We start from the raw sequence: 16,574 nt of genomic DNA on the forward strand, positions 1-16,574 counted from the left end.
CTTATTAAAGTTCATACCTACATATATGTATTTTTCTGATGCATGACTAAGGAATATGAATACATAGTGAAGCTAAATTAAAGTTACATATTTATGATGTATAAAAGCATACATAAAATACTAAAAAATAGTTTAACAGTATACCTGTAGCTACAGCATATCCAGTTACCTATTTTTCAGGTGCCTTTTTTTTTATTAGTATGTTTATTGTGGAATTTAATTCATTAGATAACTAACATGGACTATAAATATACATGCAAATTTCCAGCTGATATGAAGCAAAAAGTTGATAAATAATGCTACAGTATAACTTCAAAAACAGAACTAGTGAGCCTTGAGGCTATTTTTTAATCATTTATTTTTATTTATTCTGTAAAGAGTATTTTCACTTGTATTTTTTATATATATATAAATATACTTGGGAGAGAAACAAACAGCATATTTATGAAAAATTTTGATGGGGACCAGCTTGTAACTGTTTTGAGACTGTATTGCTGTAAAGATGGACAATATCCACCGTTCTATTACTTCTACAGTGAAAAAACACGACATATTCACATTATATTTAATGAAAATTAAACTTATCTCTCCGTGGAGGTAACGACACTCTCAAAAATAACTTTTTAGTTCCCTTTGCACAAAGAGGTTTTGTCACTAAGCATTTACAACACTGCAAGCTAGTAGTGTACAGGCATCTTCACAGCTGGCATATGCTGCAGTTCAGCATCTCAACCAAATTTTGAGGCATTCTCAATAGATGTGGAAAATCCAATCGTTTGGCCAACATCCAAGTATAAAGAAATGTATATGTAATATACATATAGCATAACATGATATGTTCACAGATACTATTTACATGTCATACAAGAGCATATGACACAATTTAAAACTAGTGTACCACAGTTTTCATCAGAAATTCTTCAAAACCCGGAGTTAGTGTAACACTTTTATTATTAAGCAACTCCCACGAAAGAGAATAAAATGACAAAGTGAAAAAAATAGTGGAGAAAAGGTAGAGAACCTAAGTTTGAGTCTTGTTTCTTCCTCCACTAGCTAGCTGAGTGACACCCCTAAGTCGAGTAGGATCAGGTTCGGTATCTATAAAAGTGATGGAAAAGAATCTGATCATCTTTAAGACCACATAAAAAATTCTCTGCCCTTATATTTAATTTAAAAAATCAAGTTCACTTTAAAGAGAATGTAAAGATATAAGGAAATTTCTCACATGCTACATTAGATGTTTATCCTTATATGAGAGACAGGTGTCAAACAAACAAACAAACAAAGAGAAAACCACTGAGGCAAAGAGAAACTTTAACTCACCAGATTCCATCTGTTACATTTGAATTCATGCATAATTGATTATCCATGACTGGTAAGTTCTTTTCTCACTAGCCGACCACAGTTTTCTAAACATTATGTATTAAATCACTACTAAAGTAGACTACATTTCAGAAACAGCAAGGGCAGAATAAGAATATTTTAAATGAAAGATTACATGCCGGTTAATAATAATACAGCTGACCTATGTTTAAGGGAGAGAAATTTTAATCATGTGCATATTAAATATTAATAACCTATTCTGTTATTGTTATAATAAGGTTAAGTAGGCTTCTCCATGCTCAAGGAAAGAAGGAGAAGTAGGAACGCATAATGGTGCAAAAAGATGCAGAGCCAGGAGACAGACATAAGGAAAATGTGTCAACAATAAACAAGAGGAAATGAGAAAGAAGGAAAAGCTGAAGGTGGAAACTAATCTCTATGTGTCATTATGACTGCCAGAGTACTGGCAAAGCAGCAGCATCCTTTTATTTCAATTTTAATCATTTCTGAATTTTAATACCCGGCTCCTTTTGTAATTCTCCTGGCATTCCCCATATGCCTCCATCCCAGCCAAAACACCAGTGTAAATTAAATGGCAGGCAACCACACCACTGATGTAGCCTCCCCAAAGGATCTACCAGGTGACCAAAAGCAAAAAAAGGTATGTCTACCTTACATCCCTTAGGACCTTTAGCCAATTAACTGGCTGAATGTTCTCTACTTTCTTTAATTTTGAAAAGAAGGGCAGTAGTTAGGTAATCTACAGATAGAGAATCGTTAAAAAAAAATAAAGCAAGCCAGTAGTAATACAATAATCAGTGACCATCAGGGCCTGGAAAAATGAGTTTGCTCTCACTGGCACTAAGGAGCATCACATGATTATTTAATTACAGCTCTAATTTTTGTCTCGTGGATGGCAACATATCAACAATTAATAGGGCAAATAGAGGAGACTGTTTTTAAAGAGACAGAATGTGCATGATAATGTAATAGGTCACACAGCAGTGTACCACTTAAGGAATACTTGCCTTTGTGTAACTAAATAGGACTGTCTTGCAAATAGCCCCAAACATGTTTTTAAAAGAAAATAAATTTAAAAAAGAAGTGGCTTTTTTAGATAACTTTCATAGACTGCCCAGAACTTTTCAGAATGTTTTAGATGGCAGCTAACACAACCCTATTGCAACTCGAGCATTAATTTTAAGGAATGGAGTGAAATCTTCATTAATATAAATGCCCTAAATCTTGAAACATTTTTCAAACAATGTATATGGCTACAATGAAAAAAATCTTTTTAGCAATAATCATGGCCAATATTTATTCAATGGGATCCTGAAAAAACTCTCTATTGTAGAAAACCACAGGTAGAGGTCAATCACTAGTCCATAGTATTTTTGGTCCCAGAATCTCAGAAAGATCATTACATGGTGTCTTAAGTGCATGGACCTCAGGGGAGTGCTCTGTGTCGACTCCAGTACAGTTTGTCACCACAACCAAACACCCAAGGACCATGAACGCAAATAGGGATACTTCACCTACTCCTGGAGGTCAGACAATGAGGATAAAACAGCCCCCAGTGCTCCTGTCAAAAAATGACAGAGCACATAGTTAAAGAAGAAAAACACTCAATTATCCACGTGTAGATTAAGTTGTTCATATAACCCCAGTAAAAATAGAAAATTAGAGAAAAAAGTCTCTTTTTCCATTAAATCATTATCAGCACAAGCGAAATTCACTATTTTATTTTTAATTTAGCAAATCTTTAATGAACGCTCTCGATGCAAGCCACAGAATGCTAACTGAAATTTTTCGTATTTTAGATAACATAGACAGGTACCTTACACTGAATTTCTTTTTTGTGGTTTAATACTTTGTAGAAATACATAACAGCAACACCTAAAAATTCATGAAGTGGGAATACTAGTGCATTTTGAAGTGCTATATTACAAGGTTACAAGGTCTACATATCCAAAGTAACCAAGGGGATTCAAATGGTTAACCAATTTGATGGAATTGTCTAAGTAAGGCTAAGTCCAGCTTTAAACTCCTCTAGTTTCCATCACCTATTGTTCTGCCATGCTCTGAGAAGGCAAAGCAAAAACCCAGGTTTGAGATTTGGAAAATGAAATAGTCTCAGAACCATCTCTGCGATCAACTGCTCAAATGTATCTTAAATATCAGGTTATAGAGAATTGTAAGAAAACTTAACTTGGCTAAATAAACAGCAACTAAAGTGATTCCACACAAAGAGGTGCTAGATCAACTCAATAAGCTCTTAATGGCTTACGATGGCCAAGGTCATCAGACAAGAAAATGTAGGTGTCTCAAAATACAACGTGGGAAAAGCTAAAATTGCTGAGGGGCAATCATTTCTAATGCCACTGGCAAAAGCGATCAAGCCAATACTAATTACAAAGAAAGGGGAAAAAATAAAAACAGAAAATTCTATATCCCAGTGAAAAGTTTTAAAATTAACTTGTTTTAGTAGAAAACATTTTGATGATTTTGGACCAAAAATCTGACTCCATACATACTTGAAGAATATTTTTAAGAGAGTCTAGCAAGCAGCAGCTTGCACGTAAGAGTATACATCATTCTTTTTTTAACATGACTGTTAATATACAGTTAACATCTCAGAAAAGGCTGTAATTAACTGTCTACTGCTCTAATAACACTAATAGGCGTACAGTATTATTAAAATACAATGACTCCATACAAAGTAAGGCTGTCATTTTTTAACTTTTAAGATAATGTTCTAAATTGTTTTCGAGTCCTCTTAAACCACCCAAAAAGCCCACCTCTAAGAAATTTTTTTTTTAAAGCATAGTTATTAAAATATTGTTCTTTCCTCCCACAGTCTGGAGAAATCTATCTAACATTATACAGGACATCCAGGTATCATTTTCAGTTGGTGAAAATACAATGGGAAACAGATTATTTTATCAATTCTATATATTCTCTTAAAATTTACAACTGTAAGCATTTGAATTTAGTACTTCATTCACTGATAAAAATCAGTGAATGGGGAAAGAAAGGTTTGCTATATCAAGAATCACATAGCCCTGTTGTTAATTCCCAATGATTTCCATTGTCTGGTTCACTGGAACAGGAAAACTCAATTGCATTCAACATCAAACAGCTAATTATGGATACACTATATTCAACACTATCTCCATTTCAAAAGATATCTGCATACACTAGGTTCTATTTTATTTGTAACAATTATTACAATAAAATATTTATAACATAAAACCTCTTTTACCTTAAAGTCCTTAACATTATAAACGGTAAAAGGCCAAATTGTCATTTACGTGCTCTTAACAGCATATCAGAAACCATTGAGCAATCAACTCTACGACATGCCTGGCTTCCTGGAAAACTGAATCTAAAGAATTGCCCCTCACACAGATTACTGACTACCTTTTCTTTAAATACCTCAAGGAAAGAAGGCTTAATAATTTCTCCTGGGAGCTTCCGACCGTATTTCACCACCCCAAGAAGAATGCCCACCGAAGAATTTTTGTTGGTATCTGGTTCCAAATCATCTCTAGCTGAGAAAAAGCAACATCCCAACACAAAGACCTCCTCTGGACACTAAATGGCTGTCTTTCCCTGTGGCTATAGCCCTGATTCTCCATAACGAACTGATCGGAACTTTTCTGGCACTTACCCTCCAAATATCAGAGGCTGCTCTCTGAATCGAGCCCTACAGGAGAGCTCTCAAAGAGTAGTCTTTGATGAGGTGACAATGACGAAGTTCTCTCTGGCACTGCTAGCAAGGCAGAAGCATCCCCAAAGGAGCTGGTTACCAGTTGCCTGTGAAGCAGCTGGACCATTACTGCAGTTCTGAGGGTGCGTCACAAATCAGGTCACAGCTCTGGGTAGAGTCCACCCACTTCACCCGGTGTAACACCCTCCACTTCCTGCACACCTGGGGGGAAGGGGTGCAGAGGAGGGGGGCCAACGCAGGTCCACAGACATTCTAGTCAAGGCACAACCAGGTGCAGCCTGACATCTGCTTCTTCTGCAAGCATTTCAGCTTCATTCGGGGGACCTGCACCCCGAGGTACTCAAAAATTCGTGCACCACCAGCGGGCTCTAAAATGAGTGATGAGCGTAATAAAATATTGCACAGTTAAATGTTTTATCCAGCAAGATCTCTCCTCCACTGGAAACTGAATCAACTCTTAATTTTTGATTACAAGACACTTCACTACCAAATGTCAAATAACTGGACTGAATAAATTTCAGCGGAATCTAGGGACATAAAAGCTGGGTACCAGTTAACTAATTTTCATCTCTCATAACTAAGCTAGATCACTGCATAAACTGAATTACATCCTTGAAAGTCCATTGAAAGAGGCGATTAGAATTTCTATTATGAACCTTCAGACAGCAACAACTGTGGAAGTGATACAGAATAACTTGAAAGAATAAAAATAGGCCAATATGCTGGAGAAATGCTACGCTACTAAATCTCACCCTGAATATATATACACACAATCTGTATCTATTTACTCTGAAATGAAATATCTGATCTTAAAAAAGACTTTAAAAAAATAAACAGCAAAAGGTACCGTTGGCATAAGTTCAAAAGTACTAAATAATGTGTGTTAATGTGTTGATCACACTCGATGAAGACATCAAGTTTAAATAGACTTACCATTGAGAATAGCACTTAGGAATGATATATAAATTACCATAGTAGACACTTTTTCTTTGGTATAGTGAAGAAGAACCTTGTGTAACAGATTTGATTTATATGCTGTATTAAGACCACATTTTGCTCCGATGTCAATGGAATATGTGATTAGAGATTGACAACTGTGTGTAGATGAGTGTAAGAGCTATTTATGGAATATAAGTAAAAATAAGCATTTTCTCAAGTTAATCATGTTTTGGAATTCAACTTGAACAGTATTTTGATGTTCTCTGGGGTCTCGAAAGAGAAGGGGCTTTTAATTTTTAAAAAAATGCATTTAGTATTATAAGGAAGTTGAAATCTCCCTTATCTTAAGGTTGGCAGATTAAAAGAAGACAAATAAAAGAGACAAGAATATTTTCAGAGGAAAGCTAACAGTATCAATCAATCAATCCATGAGCCCCACTTTGTACTCATATTTGCAGATCCCCATTAAAAACTGAAACATTCCATCTAAGACTTGGAAGGGAAGACACTTTATCAAAGTTATTATCTAAGTAATCAAATAGTTTAAGTAATCTATTTGGAACTTTGTAGAAAGTTAATTTAGCAAATACACAGTTGAATGTGTTTGAACATATATGTCCTGAGGTTGCTCTAAGATGACTATTTTAAGTGGCATGTGGATTCTTTTGGAGTTTTGATGTTATGGTTGAGGTATGTAAAATAAAAGTGCCTAACATTTCTCTCAACTGGTTCTCACATGACAGAAATGATAAAATGAAATTACTCTTCTTTAAAGTTTTGCCACTGGAAAATGATCAGAAAAACTCCTCTCGACCCCTACCCCCAACCAGGAAGAGTCTGAAGCCCTGGATTATAGTACAGGTAGATATTAAAATGGAGACAGAGCCGTTATTTAGTGGTGACAGGAATATAAATACGTGCACTAACCTATAAACTGGTATTTACTTCAGGAAGGTAAGTAATATTTTTCCTCTGATTGCTGAGCTGTCAGCTTAATGCAGCGTAAATAAACAGTAGGTGCCTGCTAGCTCGAAGTAGGAAGTGTTCATTCCACACGAGGAACAGATTACTGAAGCCTGATGCTCATCATGCTGAAACATAACTTTCATTTTACCAGAAAATACACCCTACCGTGGATGATTTTTCGTGCCTGATCTATTAATTAACTTAACTCTGTTCTGTCAAAATGTAAACCAATTCAATAAAATCATCCCAGAGTTTCCGAGTTTCAAAACCAAATCAATTTGAAAAGCAAGAGTAATGACTGTTCTGTAATCTGATCATAAATGCTAAAAATGAATACTTAATGTAAGAAGCATAAACTCTACAAAACCAAAAGACAAAGAACATATTTAAATATAGAATTTAATAATCTGAGTTACTGAATTTACTCAAAATCCTCCTCCTTTGCTAATTAAAAGCAACTGGCACCTTTAATATTTTGCAACCTTGTGCTGCTCAGGTCTGTTCAATATGTATGCTTATTCTGCTCTCTGAAATACCTAAAGGTAAACCATTCATAAAAATCAAATCACACTCTTGAACTCTAATAGAAATATTACTGAACTCTCCCGAGAGAAGTGGCAAGTTTGAACATCAAATGATGATACCATTCCTAACAGCGTTCATGTAAAATGTGGTTTTCTTCCCATTTTCCATATACCACAAAGCTATGACGGTATAGAGCAACTAATTTTCTCCTTATATAGAAGTACCAAGGAAAATATTTCATGGCGTCATTTAAAATGGGAACTCACCTTATCTAAAAACTATAAAAGGTAATTTGGGGAGGTTTCTATTTAAAATATGAACAAATTCTGATAAGTCATCAATGGATTATAAAGGAAACAGAGGAGTTTAAGAAATATGTTTGCATTCAGCTACAACATGTCTAGACAGTCTGAAGATTGATTCAGTCATATGCATTTATTTTACATACTTCATCAATCCCAGTACTAATACAATATTAGAGTCATCCAAAACGACACGTCTTGGACGAAATGATGGTTTGTGTAAAGGGCATATCTATGTATGGCCCTTCTGGAAATTTACAGAGCAGATGAAAAACCACTAGAGTGCTTTATAGAGTCCCTGCTGTATATCCATGTTGTGTTTAGCTTAATAGTGTTTGTAACCAAAAGATTTTTACAATAATGAGGAACAGGTGGCTGTCACCTGAACTTTTAGGCCTAATTTACAATCCACAACCTGTCACATGAAAAAATAATTGAAAATCTCCTCCAGATATTTCAGTCTTTGCTAACTTAATGTAATCTTTCTTAACCATCACTCAGCATATCATATCTTATTCAATCGCAGGTTCATATAGCTGGCAACAGACTTCCTTGCAGAAATCAACCAACATTCATTTTGTTGTTGTTCTTGTTTAAGATGCTGTGAGACAAAAGAACTACTTTTGTAGATTATCAACCAAAGAATATATTAATTTATTACAACAACTGAACAAAAGGCATTCCTTTTGAATACTTTTATATACAAAGCACTATTATTTATTACATATTTCAGCTTGTGGGAAAATGAGGAATGCATTGATTCTGGAAATAACTATTCAGACTTTTCTAAGTTCTTTAGGTCTTCTCTATCTCTTTTTTCCCCTTCCCCTTGCCCCGCACCCCCATCCCCCACACATTTTAAGGCACTAGTTACTTTAGGAGGGAAATCCCTATTTGTTGTTTTTTCATCCATCATTTGTATTCATTATTCAGAAAGGAATACAAAATTGAGCAGTGATTTTTATTTCTCTTGTATAATCTCGTTACATGTAGCCATACTCAAATTTAACAATGCTTTGTATTTTATAGCTACTGTTTACATATTATGTATTACATATGACCGAACAACTCTACATTTAAAATATTGTTTCCATTAGAAAAAATATGAAGTAATAAGTGTCAAATGGAGATGAAGAATAAACATGCTTGGTATATTTACAAAATGTATAGTCATTTAAAATGTGCACAAATAGGATACATATTTTGCTACTGTTCCATTTTACATAGTATGCACATTGTCTAAAGTGTATTTAATAATGTGCCTAACCAAGTTAATTAAAGTATTTATGTCTGGTGATTGTGTTAAACACTTGGAGAGGTAGTGAAAGATACAGCCAGTTACTTCTGCTAACTAAAGTTGAAATTATGCACTTATTATAACCTTTTCTAACAATGTGAGAAAAACACAGTAAATATATTAAATTTGTTTCACAACAGATGCTTAGGTTGTTAATATTTAAGATGCCTATTCATGCTATTCCTGTCTGCACATTTGTCAAAAATGTAAGCTTGAATGCTAATGTTTGCCAGCAGACTGGAGCAGCCAGTATATGAATGTACTACTGTTCTACTAAAATAATACGCATAGAAATAAAGGACCGCTGCTAAATCGTAGCACTGGTACCACACAACAGATTAAAGGTTTTTAGAGCAAACACCTCAACCTTGGCTTTCTTCCGTCTTAAAGTACGGGTTTTTTGCAGCTACGTTTGACTATAGAATAAATCTTACATTCCTGACATCTCAGGAAAATCCACTTTAGATAAGGTGTAAATTTCAATAAAGTTTCAACGGGATGAGTTACTCCATCAGCAGCACAAACACTGTAGATTCAGGGACTACTTAGGACAAACCTGACACTGAGCAGTAGCGTTTGACTCATTCTTACCCCCTCCTTCTCTTCTTGGGAAAGTCAGGTCCCCTGGCCTCCAGGAACGCAAGCATGGAACCCCAGCCAGGGCAGAAAGGTTCTCTCCTGAGAATAAGACGTCTTTCTGTTTTCCCTTCTCTTTTACTATCATGGGAGTCCAAGTCTTAAAACATTTGCCTGGAAATCCGGAACGCCGCCGAGAAAGTTCGCGGAGGAAGGGCGCAAAGGTCAAAGTTGCCAACCAGGGTACTTAGAGAGGCGATCCTGTGGTTGGCACTTGTAAATGAAATTTGCAACGCCCTGGTGGAGGTCCGGGCCAAAGCCTCTAGCTAGAGCCCTAAGCCCCTCTCCGTCTCCTGAGGTCATCCCAAGAGTCCCGCTCAGTGCCCTTCCCCGGTACACGCGTGTCACTCCCCGGACCTGCCACCTGCCTGCTTCGTCCCTGTCATCGTGGTTGCCCAAACCCACGCTCTGCCGCCCCGGGAGACTCAGTGGAGCGCTCGGAGAAGGCCGCCGCGCTCGGGTCGGGACTGCAGGAGGGAGACACGGTGTGGACTCCGAGGCCGCACCTGTGATGTTTCGGTCCCTGCAAAGAGGGCAGCACCTCTTCCCGCCTCCAGCCCAACTCATAACCTCCAAGCACGCCAGGAACCCCTTCTGGACCTCACTACAGCCGGCGAGGGCTCGAAACGCGGAGTCCCGCGGCTTTCAAACTCCCGGCTCCAACTTGAGCGCCCCGGCGCCCGAGTGCCTCCCAGGATGGAGAAGTTGCCGCAAACTTCCCAGGCCCCTCTCCACCACCGCTCCCAACCAGCCGCGCCAGTGGGGGGGCGGAGGAAGGCGGAGATGGACCGAGGAAGGATGCTGAGCTCACTCGCGATCCGGCGGGGGAACGTTTCCACTCCCCCAGCCTACTCCGGCGGGCACCCTTCTGCCAGCCCGGCTCCGGGGAGCACAGAGAGGCTCTCCCTTTTCCCGTTTGCTGACTTCGGTCTTTTCCACTCCCCTTTTCTCTTCCAAAAGGAGTCACACTGATGACCTGAAGGAGTTTGTTCAGCCAGGGTCTGTCGGGCAGGTGTGTTAGTGTGTCCACACCCTGAGAGAGAACGAATGGCATCTTCAAGTTTCCCATCTCGGGTGCTCTTCCTCACTCTGCCGGCCCACCCCTCCGGGATCCGGCTGCGCGAGAAAGGGGCTCGGAAGACCCCTGCCGCCGGGCGCCCACGAGAGGAGAGCCGAGCCGCCCCAACAAGGGGCGCCGGGGGTGGGTGCTACAGAGAAGTTTGGATCGATTCCGGAAAAAGAGAGAGACAGAGATAAAAAGCAAGAGTGGGGGGGCGGAAAAGAGAGGCAAAAGAGCACAACTCACTCAGGCATGGGCGTTGGGGGCGGCGGTGGCTGTCGAGTGCGGGCCGGAGACCAGGAACGGCTCCCCGGGCGGGCGCGCCGGCGTCGGACTTCCGAGGCGGCGGCTTCTGCCTCTTGTGCCGCCGCCGCCGGAGCTGCGGCTGCCGCGGAAGTTAATTGCAACTTGACTTCAAGTTGTCTTCTTTCCCCATCCGAAGTGGGCGTTTAAAGGGGAGAGCGAGGCGAGGAGCGAGCGAGCGAGCGCGCGGGGCCGAGGGAAGGAAGAGAAGGGGGGGAGGGAGGAGATGTTAACAGGGGGGAGGGGGAGGGGGCGGCGGCGGGGGCGGGAGGGGGAAGGGGCCGGCGGGAGCTGCTCTCGGCTCGGCGGTCGCCGCGCCCGCAGTCTAGAGGCGCACCGGAGCGGCCGGGGCGCCCCCCGCGGGAGCCCGCAGCCGCCCGGGGCGCGCATCCAGCCGCGGCTCCTCGGGCCGGGCACGCTGCGCCCGGGGGCTCGGCGGACCCCGCGTCGCCGCCGCTTCGGAGCTTGTGCGGCGCGGGCTGGCCGGAGGGGCGGCGAGGGCCCAACCCGCCTCCCCAGCGCCCGCCCCGGCTTCTCCCCCTGGCGGTGGAGCCTCGGCGGCCGGCGGCACCACTAGGCGCGCTGGAGCCCGAGCCGAGCCGAGCCCGAGCCGCCGCCGCTGCCGCGCGCCGCTCCCAGGCTCCCTCCCAGCGCGCCGGCCGGGGCGTGGGGGGCGGCGGGCCGGAGAGACGAGGGCGGGCGGGGGACGCGCACTGGGATTGGCGCCGAAGACCGGACCCTCAGCTGCCAGGGGTAAGTGTGGGCGCCTGGGAGTGCGCCTGGGGGTGCGCGGCGCGGTTCTCGACGCTCGCCACCCTGCCCCCTCACCACTCCGGGGCCCCCACCGCGCGCACCCCTCCTCTTGCCGCCTGCGGCTTCCTCTTGTTGTTGGTTGTTTGGCTGAGCTTTTTTTTGGGGGGGGTGAGGGGGGGAAGTGGTGATTGTAGTGTGTGTGCCAGCGGAGGAGGAAGTCAGGTGAGAAGCCCCGATGCAGCCCCCCCCAACCAGCCTGCGTGGGATGTATCGCTCCCCACTAGGGGCATGTGGGCCAATTTTTTTCTCTTGTCATGTTCAGCCGAGATGATCTTTCCTAGAGGGCCTCCTTCCCTTACAGCCTGCCTTGTCCATGTCCTTTCACCCCACCCTCGCCCCTCTCAGCGCCCCATCCAGGAGCGCTGCATCCCAACGTGGCGGAAGGAGGAGGGGGCCCTCTTGCAGACCCTCACGCCGCACCCCTGCCCATTTAATATTTATCCTCCCATCAGCAGCTGTACTTCAACCCACTGGAAAAAAGACGCCTAAGCTGAGGTCCAATTTCTCCAAAAACCTGGAAGCAGAGACGGCGAGAGATAAGGATTTAATGATTGGGGGACTTGCAGAGGAGAAGGGGCCTGGGAACCTTCCCAAAAGGAGACTGAAACTCCAAAAACGTCTGCAAGATCAGAGTGACTGGAGGGTCAGCACCCCAGGCTCAGGAGAAGCTGGACCTAGGTCAATTTTGCCCCTCTCCTCCTACCATTCTTCCCCCAGCTCTAAGGTTGCTAACAGGTCTTTTGTTATGTGTTGTGTCGTTTTAAGGAAATTTGCATTGAGTATGACAACAGAAAATTACTACTGTTTACTCAAAGTTTAGGGGATTGCAGAAAGAAAAAACATAGTCATTACTTTTTTTCTTTGTGTGTGTGTGGAGTTGTTAGGTTCATGGCATGAACGGCAAAACCTCAGTAATAATAAGGACTGTAGAGCCGCCTCGGTATATTTTTAGAAGCTGCACTTTCTTGAGTTCCTTTCACACAAAGCTTGCTCTCTCATTAAGTCCCCATAAAGAATTGTATTTAGAGAGAAGGAAACTATGGAAGCAGGAGTGAGATTGCTAAGATCTCCATCCCGCCAGCGCAGAGTACTGTTTGCAGTGAAGTTCCTGGAAAGTGACTGTGGGCTGAGAATTCAGTTTTTCCTAAAAGCTCTGTTAGGTCCTCTTCTATCAGATGTCTATGAACAAAGTACAGCATGCTGGGAAAATCCTGTTATCCGTGCAGTCTTATTTTATCTTTTACACAGTGGCTGATTCTACTTTCAAGTTCTGGTAACAAACACATCAACTGTGCTGTATTTTTGTGCGGTTTTTCTAAATAAAGGAGAGTAGCACAGTGTAGTCATGCTGCTTTCTGACATGCCAGTTCTTTTCTATCAATCAGTATTGAATTTGCTGGAATTTATCCGTCTTTTTCAGTTGATTGTCATTTATGCAGAGACAACAATTCCAAAGACATAAGAATATAAGAAGTTTGTGAGTTAGTGTTTTTAGAGTACTAGCCCTGATTTTTAAGACTTAAGTGCCCACCTCAACTCCTGGTTCTATAAGGCAAAGGAAAAAAGTATAAATGATTGCAATGGGCAAAGAAAATGAAACACAAATTTTTCTTACTGGAACACTTTCTGCCTCCACACCACCCAGGAGACACCAAATCCTCCTGCCTTAATTTACCAAAATGCTGAATTGCCTAACCAGTACCAATATCTCCATCTGGGGATGACATCAGGTTTGGAACAGAAAGAATAAATTCTCAGTCTTTAATTACTACTGCTTATTAGCAATTTCTTGTAGCAGGCAGCTGATTCTCCAATTCTGAAAGCCTGAAATGAAGCTTAATAAAAATTGAAATACAGAAAAAGAATTATTTTTTCTCCCTTACACACTCTTACATACTCTTCTACTCCCCCAAGTTATCAACTAAGCCCCTAGAATTTAAGGTGTGATATGTTCCCCTGCATTAAATCAAGGGAACATTTTGCCCCAACCTTTTGAATTTGCTTTTTTCCCCCCTAACTGGTCTTATACAGAGAACTCATAGGTTCTATTATAATACAGAATTGTGTAATGGTGGGTACAGTACATTAAGTAACATATCTTGATAAACTCTTATGTAAACGTTGCCCCCTGGCGCATAGTAGGAATACATTAAATACTTACTGAATTAAGATGTTAATGAAATATTGTAATTGGCCACAAATTCAATAGTACAGGGCTAGGGCTTCTTTCAGAAGAAAAAGGCACTTTGCCGGAAAGTTATTAGGGTAATACATTTGTGCACCTAGATTTTTTTAACAAGTCGGAATCTAACTTACTAAAGACAAGTAAACCGGAAACATATCAGATGGTCACTAATAATAGCTAGTGTCAAAAGCTGATTATTTTCCTAGGAGAATAGACAATAAAGTATTGCCTACTAAATAGGATAAGAAAGATATAGAGGAAGGATAAAACAGCATTGGACTTTAAGGCACTTATTTGCTGGAAAAATGACATTAAAATGTGAAAAGACAACTCAATGGATCAGTAAATGATTTGAATCAAAGGAATACTTGAGGAAATAGATTTTTTTTCTCTTTTAGACCAGAGGAAATAGACATGCTGAAGCTCCAGGTTGGAGGGTATTTTTAAAGTTAATTTGTCCCGTCAAACCTTTTAGGGGCCGTCAGTGCAAACATCTTGGGTGAAGGAGAACTCACCACTTCCCTCCATAAAGGCAGGGATTTTATCTACAGAATACTTAGCACAGAGTAGAGTTCGATGTGCATTGTGGGAATGAATGAGTAAGATCCTAAGTAGTTCATTCCATCTTTGTACACTGTATTACCTTTTTTCTTAAATTGCACAGAACTGGTCTTTCTGAAACTTTTGACCACCAGTCTTAGTTCTGCCGTTTGCAGCAAAACAGAGGAAATCTGTTGTATTAGTCAGAATAGACTATGTTATGCCAAAGTGACAAACAATTCCGATTTTTAGTGGCCTGTAACAGCAAAAGTTGTTTTCCTGGTCATGCTATGAGTACATTGCAGGTCACCTGGTCTGTCCCATGTCTCCATATTCAGGGTCCTAGGCTGATGAAACAGTTGCCATCTTGAATGTTTTATGTTGCTATGGCAAAAATAAAGATCACTCTGTGGGTCTCATGCTGGCATTTAAATGCTGTGGGCAGAAGTGACATGCATCATTTGGGCTCACAACTAATTGGCCAGGACTAGTTGCCTGGCTCCATGGAATCGTCACAACGAGGCCAGATGGTGCAGCCTACCTTGTGCCCAAAAGTAGAGACCTGTGGTGCACAGCTCTAAGGACTACCATACTCGTAGTGACCCTTGTCCACATGATAGCCTCCAGCTACAGGATCTCTTCCTGCCGCTTTGTGCCCCAAATGTCCCATTCTTCAGGGTAAACACTGCCTGAGGGGCCACCAGCTTATAGGGAGATATAGCGTTATCTCCCTATAAGAGAGGGAGAAAGTAGTCACAAAGTGGCTTCTTTCACCACCTACTCTCTCTTTGAATACAGCACTGCAGTCCCAGCTCTCTCCCCCTAAAGTGTGGCACCCTATCAATTTTAAGTTACTCTTTGTATATTTACTTGTTTTCTGGAAAGGGTACAATGAACAGGAACTTTCAAGAACTATTATCTGAAGATGTCATGATCATTATCAAAATTTGAAATTTGGTTTGAGTAGTTACTTCCCTTATTTTAAGTGTCAAAATCTTATAACACAAATAAAAAATTCTTTTGGAAGTATTCATTCATCCAACTTTTTGTTCATTCAATAAATATTCATCATGTACCTACTAGAAGCCAGGCACTCTATTAAGAAGCCAGGCACTCCTTAATAGAGTGGAGATGATTAAGAGTTCTCCTCTGCAAGAAACACATTTTATGATTGGGCAGACAGAAAGAAAAAGTCATTGCAATTCTAATAAAGGCACAAAGTGCTATGGAAACACTTGGGAAGAAGCAAGTAACTCTGGTAGGATTTAGGAGAGTTCCATAGAGGAATTGAACTAACTCTTGAGGATAAGTGAGACTCCTCTAGACAGAAAAGGAAGATGGAGGGAGGATATTTCAAGCAGAGAAACCAGCATGAATAGAGGCATTGAGGAGGACAAAGCTTGTTGTTTAGAGGACTACAAGAATTTCAGTGTGGCTGGAACATGAGGTCTTTGCAAAGGATGAGACCAGAGAGCTCCACATTGTGAAGAACCTTGTAGACTTGCTCCAGAGTTTAGACGTTATCCCCTCCATCGGGGATTGCAAACTCTTATGTCTACCTTGGATATGTGAGCAAAGCAGACCAAGTTGAGACCATAAGCAGTGGTGGGGACTGGGACAACCTGGAGAGTATATTCTCTGTCTAAATGGGATACTCAATGCCAATGATGCCGAATGTTGGATCTTCAAGTTTTTAAAGAGAAGCTGCAAATTCAGTTTATATGAAAAATGGAAATATTAAATGTTGAGAACTTATTCACATTTTAAAGTACTTGTGTGTAGGAGGGAAACATGTCTAGAGGTCAAAATCAGATTAAGGACCACTAGTCACTATCTGCTACATGAGACATGAGGAGTCTCATGTATGAGATAAGGAGTCAGTAAAGGTTGTAAGGATGGGCATAACCATCAAATCTCTTTAGAAAGATCACTCTGGTGGCAAAGTGGACAGGAAA

The 16,574-nt window shown here is 41.2% G+C and overlaps 1 protein-coding gene across 1 annotated transcript in view; it reads right to left on the bottom strand.

The window, feature by feature from the left end:
• The window catches only part of SATB1 (SATB homeobox 1), a 97,009-nt gene extending 85,788 nt beyond the window's left edge, over positions 1 to 11,221 (bottom strand). The window contains exon 1 of the mRNA XM_058553712.1: positions 11,025 to 11,221. The gene's annotated coding sequence lies outside the window, so the exon portion shown is untranslated. The remainder of the gene's footprint in view (positions 1 to 11,024) is intronic.
• Positions 11,222 to 16,574: the final 5,353 nt, after the last annotated feature.

This window comes from Diceros bicornis, chromosome 2 (genome assembly GCF_020826845.1).
Source record: "Diceros bicornis minor isolate mBicDic1 chromosome 2, mDicBic1.mat.cur, whole genome shotgun sequence".
Lineage (NCBI taxonomy): Eukaryota > Metazoa > Chordata > Mammalia > Perissodactyla > Rhinocerotidae > Diceros > Diceros bicornis.